The sequence below is a fragment of the Pinus tabuliformis genome, chromosome X (genome assembly GCF_031772625.1).
Source record: "Pinus tabuliformis cultivar Carrire ecotype Pingquan chromosome X, CPIR1, whole genome shotgun sequence".
Lineage (NCBI taxonomy): Eukaryota > Viridiplantae > Streptophyta > Pinopsida > Pinales > Pinaceae > Pinus > Pinus tabuliformis.
This window is the reverse complement of record NC_142308.1, coordinates 1,349,828,966-1,349,842,088: the sequence shown is the minus strand read 5'-3', so window position 1 is coordinate 1,349,842,088 and position 13,123 is coordinate 1,349,828,966.

Below are 13,123 nucleotides of genomic sequence, written 5' to 3'. Positions count from 1 at the left end.
TTTCACCTACTCACTTATATAAATAAAACTAATTCATGCATAACTTTTTATGTAATACATAAAAATTACTAAATTAATAATGAATAAGTAATATATAAAATTAGATAAAACAATAAATCATTTCAAACACAGTTCATATAGAACCATTCATGCAAACAATTTGTTATCACCCACCACATTGATAATGGGTAATTAATATATAAAACAAATAACAAATCATGCATTCGATTGATAATGGGCAATTAATATATAAAATAAAACAACAAATCATTTTAACCTTGATTTTAAGATGGGTCATGATGGTAAGATTGGTCATGATTGCATTTTTATATATTATTTCACAAAATTATAATTATATATGTGTACATCATTCACCCATCCATTGGCATTATATTTTATGGTAGATAGTTTCAATATATTCAGTGGGAAATTAAATGATTTTGACTATTTGTCTATGGAATAACATGTCCAAAATTGCAAAAGTCTAAATAGTTGTAACATAACAAAAGCATCTACTGCATGATTATAACACAAAAAACCACCCAAAATCATTTAACAACTAGTAATTAGAAGAGGTAACTGGTATTACATCTTTTGCACTAGATATTGGAGGGGTTGAAGTGGTAGTGATGCATAGGATATGTCGTTAAATTTGTGCTAGGCGCACATCCATTGCTTCCATATGAAACAGTTGATTCATTTGCTCCTGTTTCACATCCTATAGGTTTGCAAAGACATTGTACCTTGCAGCCTGTCGTCCATTAAGGATCCTACCCAACAGGGTTTTCATTTGCTAATTTTAATATATTAATATATATTTACGGTCAAGTAAGGGTAGAATGAGTGGTTAAGACAGCTTGTTAACTCCCATAATAGTAAGGTTAGGAGGATGGGTATCCCATTTGAGTCTAGGATCCCGACTCTAATTTTCTGTGGTCTTCGAACGTCTTGGTCGTAGGCTATGAGTTTCTAATATATGTGATTTGTGGTCTATTAAATATATCTGGGATAGTTGCTAATTCTCCATCAAAATATATAACTTTGAAAAAATATATATTTATATTACATATCTTTTATATATATAAAAGAAAGAATATAGCCCCAAGGGATAGCTCAATTCGTCGAGTTCCCATTGTTTAGTACCTTTCCAATTGGGAGGTCACAGGGTCAAATCTCTTCGACGCCTTTAAGGTTAGGCCCGAACAGATAAGCTAACAACTAGATACCTTCAGATAACTCTGCATAGATTATAACACCTGGATGTAACCACCACTCAATAACCGTGAACCAAAATTGAAAAAAAAAAATTATTGAAAATTATTAAGTTAATAATATTTAAATAAATAAATAAATAAATATATATATATATATTATATATATATATATATTTAAAAAATAATAATTAACGAAATAATAGTGGAATACGAAAAACTTCCGTTTCATATAAATTTTTTTCCTAAAAATCATCAACAATTAAGATTGAGTCTTATCAAAACATTATTGTATTAGGTTGAAAAGTATGATGAACTTAAATGTTTTTCTGAATAACAAATTCTATTCTTTCATTATGATGCAAAGTTGCAAGGTGTCATATAAAAATAGATTATATTTAGAATATTATAATTGGGGACAATATCACGCTGTCTGGATTATATTTCGAATATTATAATGGAGGACAATATCATGCTTTCTAGAATATATTTCAAATATTATAATTGAATATAATATTATGTCGAATATATTCAAATTATTATAATTGGGTACATTAGAAAGAAGTCCCATCTATAAACTTTAATATTATTTAAATTTATTTGTTTTATGTGATTTATAGATTTCAAATATTGATGATGTTAAGTTTCGTGGATTTATTAAAAGGGATGATTTTTTTGTCGATTCATTTATAAGCTTGATCTTGAGAGTGTTAGAGAATTGAAATCATGACTTTGTAATAGCAAAGGTCTTTTAATAATAAAGATCCGATCAATTAAGTTAACCCTTGGAGCTATTATTTATATTTTTTATTATTATATAAAAAATGTATATATATATATATATATATATTATGTAATTTATAATTTATTTAAAATATTTTTTTGTTTGCTAATTGCATGCTTAACTTTTTGCTTCAGAAATCACGACCAGGGGACATCTAAGCCATCAAAATCACTTGGGAATCACACCTGGCCTGAACCTCACCAACCTTTAACATGACTAAATTTCAAATCAGTGATCTTCACATCATAAAATACCTTAACATACCTTAATAGTACAACCCATGACCATCTATTTTATATAAAATAAATTAATTAATAAACCTAATTATTATTATTATTAACTATTTTATTGTAAACTATAATTTGATATGATTAATAAAAAAAATTCATTAATTAAAATTTCATTTTCATTCAACATATCAAAATAATTAATAATATAAATTTATTTTATATTATTATTTTAAATAAAATGTGTATAGGAGTGGGAAATGTCTAAGTGGACACTACATCCATTATTACATATAACAAGGCCGCATACCTAGTGTTCCCTATGGCTTAGTTTAATAAAATATTTTAATGTCATGATGTGTTGTATGTACTTCAAACAATAATAAAATTGTAAATTGAGTTATATGAATATGTGTTTAACCCTTTTTTATTAATTTTTTAATATAATTAAACATTTTTTTTGGTAGATAAAAGTTATATATATATATATATATATATATATATATATATATATATATATATATATAATATGGACATTGAAAAGAATGATAACAAGTTAATAATTATTTATTTAATATTGAAGAATTTCAAATTTTTTTATATAATGCTCATATTATAATACACACGTCATGTCATTAGAGTATAGATTGATATAATGAGAGTTGTACAAATTGTACACATGTTATTTTTACATATTTTTTTGAAATTTATATTTTTTAAATATTTTTTTGTAAATTAAAAAATAAAACCCATAAAAATTGTCTATTTAATACTTTACACCAATGAGAAAATGGAAGTACACAAAAGTCAATTCTTGTCGTCATTACACAATAAGAGGGGAGACATTTCAACCAATCATATTTGAGATAATTAGAAATAATTTTATTTAAAAATAATAAATTTAATTTCATAATGTTAAACTTTGAATATATTTTAAATTTTTTTAGTCAAAGAAAAATTAATAGCAAGTCAATGAAAAACTGGTATAATAAAAGCTTTAGAAATTTCACACTCAAGTGCAAAATTTATTTTCAATAAAAACACAAAAGTTTATAAATCATCATAAAAACTAACACGCTCAAGTTTAAAATTTATAAATATTTGAATAATAAATTATTCCACATAAACCAAAAGTAAGTATAATCATTACTAACTATTAATTAAATTAAATTTATTTTACTACTTTCCAAAAAAAAAAAAAAACTTCGACTATAATTTCAGTGATATTTTATGATAGATTTTGTCCACGATCGAATCGAAATTTTATAATTTATAATATTTTTTGCGAGTGAATCTATTTATACATTTTTTTGTGATACAACTTGAGCAGGCCTAATTGTTAAGAGCATGTGTTCCCTCCTAGAAGGTAACAGGTTCAAAACCAGAGGGGTAGAATATGTATGCCTTCGTAGACTTAGTAGTCAAATTGTTGCACGGAAGTGGGTCCCTTGTCCCATAAACAAGGTGGTCTCATACACCACTTTGGTGTTTGGCTTGGTTGTACCTTAAAATTGGATAATAATAATAATAATACATTCCAATAAACTTATTAAATATAAAAAATATGTTATGTGTTAAAAAAATCATCACCAAATTTAGACAATGTCGCATAACTAATGCTCCCTACGACTTAGTTTAATTTAGGTACTAATTTACTTTGTATTGCTATGATGTTAGTTTTGGTTAAATGTAATTTGTCCAAAATTGGTCAAAAGTATTGTTGTTGTCATATTGTTTCTTTTCAAAGATGTTATATAACGATTTCACTTCTTTTGTTTAATGTGTCATCTGTCGAGCCAATTAGTTCAAGAAATTTTGTGCTTTTCATGGGTGGTATTGGGAAATTGTATCTACAATGTGAGCCGTTCTTCTTTTCATAACCTTTTGTAGGGTGGTGTTTCAAGTATTTTTGCAAGCTCTATAGCAAGATAGTTCATGATTGCATTATCTCTAGCTAGGCAAATATAATAAGCATTTCTTCTTCGACTATCTTATGCACACCTATATTAAATTTCAGTTTTAAAAATTGTGTTATAATTCAGACCTTTCTAATTTTGTTTTTCTCATCAAATCACGATGATTTGATGATCTGAGAACATGATTTTTTAAATATAGAAATAGAATTTGAAACAAAGAAGAAGCAATTTCCTTACCAAATGCCTAAAGTAAATTTAATTTAAACAAAATTTAACCATCATCATTATCATCCTCGTTAACATGATATATTATTATAACTATTAATCAATATTATAATTATTTAAATTTTATAAATTGATCTCATCATGATATAATAATATTTATAAGAAAAACAATGTCCCTAGTGGTTATTGTTGATGGGGTTTTGTGTTTTCTAATCACAAATAGCCTTAATTCCATATATAAAACCAAATACTATCTCCAATTGTAATTTAACCTATTGTCTTATATGTCCACACGATACATAATACAATGGTGAAAGTCATTTATTTCTTCTAATGACATAAAATTAGGAAGATTGATATTGTAATAGATATTTTGAAATTGTTATATAGTGTGACTATATGCAAGGCATTTTAAGAGAGTGATTTTTATCATCAACCCTTTTAGTTTCACATAGATGATGAATTTTTCGACCCATGATGTTTTAGGAATTATCCAACACTTTGTTTACTATGAAGATTATGTGAGAGTTTGTTTTTATTTTATCAATGTTGATTTTCTTCTTTATGTACTGAAACATATAGATACTTTTGATATTTTATATTAGGGTTGATCACCTCATTGTAATATGTTAATTTTCTTTTATACTCTAATTCTTTATCACACAACAAGTTCTTTTTGAATTTATATGTAATAATTGGGAAGATGAAAGTTCCTAGAAAGCTAACGTTTTTTGTTGACAATTGTAAGTAGGAGTCAGTAAAGGAAGAGATGGCACGCCTGGGTAGAGGCCAGGGTCGTGGGGGCAAAGGGCGCTAGAGCCAGCCATTTAAAAGCGATCCTACAACTTCGACACTGGTCGGTCACAGAAGAGGCAGGAAATCCACCAAGACAGCTGTCCATGAAGCAGTTCGCGCATACAGAGAAGGGACGGATGCTGACATTCATTAGCTAATCCAAGAGATGGAGGATAGCGTCATGGAAGAAGATTCTGAGCCAGAGATGGAAGAATGGGGGGATATAGTCCCCGACCCAAGGCACACCAGAGGCAGGATGACGCTATACAGACAAGCCCTGCATGTGTACTAGGTTATGAAGCGTTTACTGGCCAGAGCCCTAGAGCAGGTGGCGGGGGAGATGGAAGAAATAGCACAAGGTATGCCCAATATCAAAAAGGACATGAAAAATCTGCAAATTATCTTGATTATGCAAGACAGTAAGCTAGAGGAGATCCAGCAACATCTGATGAAGCTGTCTCCAGCGCCAGGTGACTCTGTTGCTGCACCGGCTATTGTGGAATCTGATAAAGATGATAGAAAGGAATAGTTTTTTTTAGTTTCTAGTTTTGAGTTTTTAGCGGATAGTATTCTCTTTTCCTGTGTTTTATGTTAGTTCCGAACCTGAATAGTGTTTCTAGATGTGAAGTTTATTTAGCTTAGATTGAAAGAATTTTGTTACTGGATGGCATATAATTGACTTAGGTGGCCAATAGACTTGGTTTCCCATTTGGGCAAGTTGAGGCCACCACATTTTTGCACATGGAACAACTTGTTTTATAAATAGAAAAAAAAAGGACCTACCGTAGCTTACAAAAAAAATAAAAAATTATATGTACTAATGTTTTTAATATTATCACTATTATGCAAAGTGACATCTTTAAGCCAACCTTGCTTAAGCCACAATTGATTTTCACTGGAGTTTGTCGCAATCTTATGAAGCCTCTTGTCTTCCATGTTGTTTTTCATGTTCTTATACGTTAGGTACATAGTCATAGTTGTGCTCTCAATATAGAAATACTCACTTTTATGAGGAGGACAGGATAAAGTGAATTGCCTTTAATTTGAGATTATGAGTTATAAAACAGTCTTGGATGTATTCTTTTTTACCACAATCCTCTAAAGATACTATAGCCCCAAACTTCACAACCATATAAGATAATAAGAGTGACAAGGGTTTTAAAAAGGAGTTTTTTCTTATCCTATAACCAAAGGTATGTTGCTAATTTACAACTATTTTTAAGTCCATTATAAACTTTCCACCCTCCATTTATTTTGTTCTCAATGTTGCAGCTTCAATTAATCGTGTAACAAATATCGATTTTGAGATATTTGTGCGAAGTCACTTCCTTGAAATAGTTGTTTTCATACAAGAAATTAGCATAAGTGGTCTTTCTAGATTAAAATATCATATCCTTTTTGTTCTTCTTGCGATCATAGATACTTATCATCATAAGAATAATTCATTTATGTAAAGAAGAACGATTAATGTTCAATAGAAGCAACTTTATTTTTCAAAAACATATATAATTACATTTATAAAAACTACATATAAAATCAACAATATATCAAATATATTAATAATCAAAAAATTATCTATATATATAGAGAGAGAGAGAGATAGTTAGTTAATTAGTGCACTTTATGACATGTGTAAGTTAATATATTGTTAAAAAGAAAAAAAAATTGACCCATAGAGATTTGAATTTTGAATTTCTTGGTTTACATAATACTTTATAACATGGCAATCATGAATTCAACTACCCATAGACAAACTATTATTAATAAATTTAAATTAATTTTAAAAATATATATGAAATATTATAATATACATAATACAAAGAGAAGCTAAACATGGAGTGTAAAAAGACTCTTGATGTAATATATAATTTAATATAATGTTCATATGTAATATTAAAAATTTATAAATTAATAGATAAATTTGAGTTTAAAAAAAAAACAACTTAAAAATTGAAGTATGAGAAAGATTTTTCTTCTTAATAATGTTATTATTTGGATTTTCATTTTTTTCAATAAAATTGGTTATAATAACTTTTATCAAATGTTAAAATTATATAATGAAAATATAATTAGGTTTTTAATAGTATTGAATTTATTTTTTGAATAAAAAAATAAAAATTCAATGAAAAATTAAAACAATAAGTTTTTAACCAAATTCCAATGCAAATCATAATTTTTTAAAATAATATTCCTAAATTGTATTTTTTTAAATAGAGCATAAATAAAGTTTTTTCTTTCTTTATTCAAAATGTTTGCTTATATATATATATATATATATATATATGGGAAAAAACACTACCCCAAATTCAAGTAAACCTCTATTTCTATTAAATAATGAAATTTTAGTTAAATTCCTCTATTTCTTCTTAATTTCTTTGAAATAGATAAAAACAAAAAAAACAAAATCATTTATTGTTTTCATCAATAATTACAAATGAATTCATCATCCAAGCGAGCTTCACAAGAATTGAAGTGGCTCACCCCTTTAGCTTGCATGCTTTGTGAATTGTTTCGCTCTAATGTGTATAGGATTTGGGATCACGCATTTCTGGAGAAGATCAGGCAAACATTGAAAATATATTCTTGTACTTGCATAATTCACATAATCTATTTATGACTTCGTAACCCACTGCAATTCACATGTGACAATACATTGTCTTGTTATATTGAAGACTCACTTATTTATCTATGGGAAGAGAATCACTTTACTGTATCTTAATATATAGAGAAGGTTACTTCACAATAACTGGGAGGTTTTTGCTTTAGTACAACCAGTCATTAAATCATAATCTACATAATTTATTTGCTCCATAACATCGATCAACCATCTTGAACTGACAATTGTACGTCAGTCATCATTCCACAATAAGACCAAAATGAATTGAACCAATCACACTTTAAATAAATAAAACTAGAATATATACAAAAATAAACTAATTTTGTTTTCTAATGTTTACATTATACATTGTTATTTGATTTTTTAGTCAAAGGGTGCTTAATTAAAAGTCAACGCATTACGTCCGTTTAGGGTAGCTCAATTGGCAATAGTCGTGGAAATGAAGTCTCACCGAACTAGAAGTCTTGGGTTCAAATCTTGTGCTATCCCCCCGATTTGGGTGAGAAGTTGGACATGATGAAGATGTAATCCTACCACGCTTACAAAAAAAAGAAAAAGAAAAAAAGTCGCCAAAGGGATAATCAAAGTAAAAAAGTGAGATGTGTTGATATTACAATTTTTTTAATTAATTAATTTGAGATAAAGTAATTAAAAAATCATAATTAAATTGGAGATAAATCTTAACCTTAATCTGTGTGTAGTACTATGACTATTTAAGCATATTCCATAGACAAATTAAAATTGATTAATATGTAGAATTGGAGTGCCCTGGAGTGGTTTTTAATCATTCAAAAATGTATTTTAAATAATAACAAATCTCAAGCTTGCTTGAAATTGTATACTCAGATTCTGTAAAAATTTATTTTAAACAATAACAAATCACAAGCTTGCTTGAAATTGTATAGTTGGATTCCGGTAAAAAAACATTTTTGTCTATAAATTAGACTATACCATATTAATTTTATCATTTTCATATTTTTTTTTTGTTAGTTGAGTAGGACCTTTCTTTCATTCATTCATAATTTAAGCATATTACATCATGATGGATCTTCCATGGCCTCAACCTGCCCATTGGGAAACTAGGCCTGTTGGCCATCGGAACGCGTTATAAGCCAACCAAAATCAGAAGTCTTTGAGTATATCAAATTTGGCCTAGTAGGCCTTAATGTCTGAAATCCACAAGATTTTTTTCATACTAACTCTAGAGCTACTTATTGATATGGACAACATAAAAAATATTCAAAAAAACTGACATAGTAGAAAACGCTAATTAGTCCTCAGAGGACTTAATAAGCACAGGATCTTTTGTGCTAGACCATAGGATTTCAGAGTAATGAGAGCACCGTAGGTGCTGTTCGATTCGTCTCAGTTAGACATTCTACTGTTAGACTTGGAACTGAACAAGTTGAAAGTATTTCTGGATCTCCTGCAAGGTAGGATCAATCTGCATGTATTCATAGGTGTGCATGATGGCTTTGCCCACCATATTTTTCATCATCCAGTACAGGTGGATGGTCTATTTATATTGGGCAACCCTGCCACGGGTATTGCCTAGGTCAGGAACCAATAACTCATAGTAAGCCTCTTGTGCTTCCTCGTTAGCTTAGCGAGTAAGATCAGCCTCCCAATGTGCTATAACCTGTCGGACCTATTTCAGAATTCCCCTTATATAAGCATACGCGGTGTCCCTGTTATGCTGAGCTTGGGATTTTCATCCAACTTTCTAAGGTTGTTGAGAGGAGGATTCCCCTCTCATGACTCGAGACCCTCTTTCACAATTCCATTTGTGGCCATCCACAACCTGTTCTCTTTTCACGTCTTTTGCTTGAGCCATCTCTAGCACAGTCACCTAGAAAACAATGGAGTCTTTGAGCCAAAATCACGTCCAAGCAACCACCCACACAACTGGCAAGGGGCCACCTCATACATAATTGGCACCTGAGACAATATTCAATAGTGAAAACATAATTGATAGAACATTAGTCCCCGAGTAATGGCAAACAACGTCAAACAGACTAGCCAACTTCCATCGGTGTTTCTTTCCCTGCGTTACCACCCTCTCCCAAACCATTACATGAAGTAATGAAGTTCAAAGGCGAGTCACAATGTTCTCAAAGGAAGAATCCCCAGCCCCCACGTAGGCCACCCTCTAATTTGGGAAAGAACAGATATATATGAAACTAGAACAACAATGAGACATAGCATATGCAGCAGCCACGAGGACTTTACATAAATCCATTCATACCCAACATAATTTCTTGCCAAACCACCTAGACAAAAGTAGAAGATTCCCATTCTCTAGAGCAAGATACCATACAAGACAGAGACCGACTCTGAAAACAATAATTCAAAATAGAATGTATGTCGCCTAAAATTATCGTTATGTGAAACAACAACAGTAAAAAACAAATGAATCCTTCGAATTACCAAGACCATAGACCTATAGGAAATCTCCATATTTTCATAACTTCGGTAGGAGAAAGGAAATAAGACATACCCTTTACCCTTCGCCTGGTTCGACACCAGATCCTCCATTCTGGTCGTAACTTATTACAAACCACGCCCCCAAAAATCTATCCTCTAGCTGACAATCGTGCGAAGAGACAATGAAACACTCCACACCAACAATTAACTAGACACTCAATGCTACCTTCTATGTGTTACTCTATCGGCACGAGTTGTCGTCCTTCCACACCATGCACACTTTGCCAGTTATACCCTCACTCCCGCTCCACTTGTTGTTGGTCTGACATGGCCTCATTCCTTCATAACTCATATTAATTGCCATAATCTATGTCCCGGGTGGGACTCCTGGCTGGATCGCACCCCGATCGGGGTTTATCATTTTCATATTTAATTTAACTAATTCACTTTAATTATTTTATAAAATATGAAAATAAAGTATAATTTATGAATTTAATTGCATTAAAATGTTAATGGTGAAATTATAATCAATTAATGTATAATGAATATATACCTGACATTACGCTAAGATATATTAAAATTTTTAATTTTAAACTTAAAATTCAGCATTAAAAGATAATTAATGTGCTAACCCTCCAACTTCCCGTACATGCCCATAAGTGTTATGAGAAGTAAGGTGAAGAGTACTCGATGATATGCAATTGTTGTTAGTGGTAGGAATTCTCGTGAAGAGTCCTCGTTAATATGACACAGACTTCTCCCAGTGATGAACATGAGTTGAATCTTCATAGCGATAACAAGATCCAAGAGTAAGAGACATATAGTCCCCCATGAAGTATTTTCAAATTTTCCATTCGTACAATGTTTTAAGGATTAATTGGGTTGTTTACAAGTTGAAGAGTATCAAGTGCACGACATTGCAAACATTATGATCCAATATGCAATTGGAGGCAGAAACATGATTATTCAATATTATTGAGGCCATTTAACCAATAAGATACTAAAAACAAATGGAATTAAAATAATAAAAAAATTAATTAATTTTTTATAATGTTAACCTTATATATTAGTGTTCATTTTTTAGTCAAAATATAGATTAATTGATGGTGAATTGTATATCAAATACATGATACCTACCAGCGACAATTTTCTTCTTAATAATATTATTATTTGGATTTTCAATTTTTTTCCAATTAAATTCGTTATAATAACTTTTATCAAATGTTAAAGTTATATAATGAAAATATAACTAGAAATTGCACCAAGAGGTGCAAAGGAATGTCGAAAGGAGGACTGGGGAATGTGGAAGGTAATAATCAAGTAAAAGTTATGGAGTTAATGATTAGAGTGGAAATTAAAGTGGAATTAGAGTATTTTATATATGGCTTAGTTTGATTTAAATTCACCATTGTCAACTAAACCCTTTAAAAAATGTAAAGCAAAAGCAAAATATACAACAATCTCTCTTTTTCCTTTATTCTTAACTCAATTCACTTCATCATTAAACCAAGTCTTCATACTTACAAAGGTTTAAAAGAATTCTTTTAAATTGACAAATAAAATAAAATAAATTTAGATATAGAATAAAAAGAGAGATTCCCCCCCCCCCCAGATGAGGGTGTGATGGGAGACGAGATCCGAAGTTGGATCATGGACATGCTTGAAGGACAAGTGGAGAGGGTAAGTGGGTGGCCCATCCAAGGACCCCACACGAGCGCGACAGGAGGTACCGGGAGAGAAAGGCAGGTGTTGATTGCCTCGGGAAAACAAAAGGGTGGGTCAACAAGTAATCAAGGAGGAAAGGTGGTGAAGGCAGTCATTGCATACATGCAAGGTTGGAGGAGGAAATGAGTAACAGGAGAGGAGTCTGGAAGCCGGGGGGAGAATCTGGCCTGCGAGAGAAGTGATTGTCGCCTCCACATGGAAAACACCTTCAACGACTCGGAAGGAGACTGGTATGTAATGCATGCCTACCTCAGTCTTGTTTTGTATTCAATGCTGCAAGAATGGAGGTTGGTCTGGCATCAAATGGTGGTGGTTTCGAATGTTTCGAAAAAAAACTTAGCTCAGTCTTCTGTTGTTGATGTATAGTTTTTTACCTTTTGCAATGTGTGGTAGACTGTTGGGGAATAAGGGGATTCATGGAGGGTTAGGAGTGATTTTTCGCTCTTGGGTAGTGAAATTTGAAACAACCATCATTGAAACCCGGAGAATGGGATATAGAAGGGGTCGAGGTTCCCCTGAGGGCTTGCGGTCATCTAGAAATCTCCAGAGTCAGCGAGGGATGTGAGTGGGGTATGGAATTTGCAATGCATACTTGTCTGTCCAATATGGCTTAATCTAATTCTTCGGAGACCTTCAGACCCTAGGGGGTAGGAAAGGGGTGTTGGTGTACCACAAATTCAGAAAATTCGACCAACTGGCTACAGCTTGGCTCCTGAGTAATCCAGAGGACCAAAGGGGCAATAATTGGGAGTTGGGGGACTTGAACCCCTAGTGCGGTGGGTAATTGGCGATATGGTTGGGTTGAGGGATGTAAAACTGACGGGAGGGGTTTAGGTATGTTCTTTACCATTCTCTCAGTCAATCCAGTTCAAGTTGAGCTGTAGGGTAGCTTCAATAGTCAAAGGGGTAGGAGGAATTGGGGGCTCCAGGTCTCAGCGGGCTTGTAATTTCAGTTGGAACAAAGCCAAACTCCTGCATTTCTTGCCTTGATTTCCACAAACCTTGCTTGTCCATCATCATGGGTGTCGTTGGGCCTAAGCCTAGAACCCAATGGGCTGGATACTCCAAGGGGGGAATTAAGTGGTTGAGGGAAGAGCATCACTTACCATTGCGCACAGTGAGGATGAAGGAAAGACGGGAAGGGAGTGGGGGAACTTAGGTCATCATCCTAAAATCCGAATTCAAGGTTTTGTAATGGT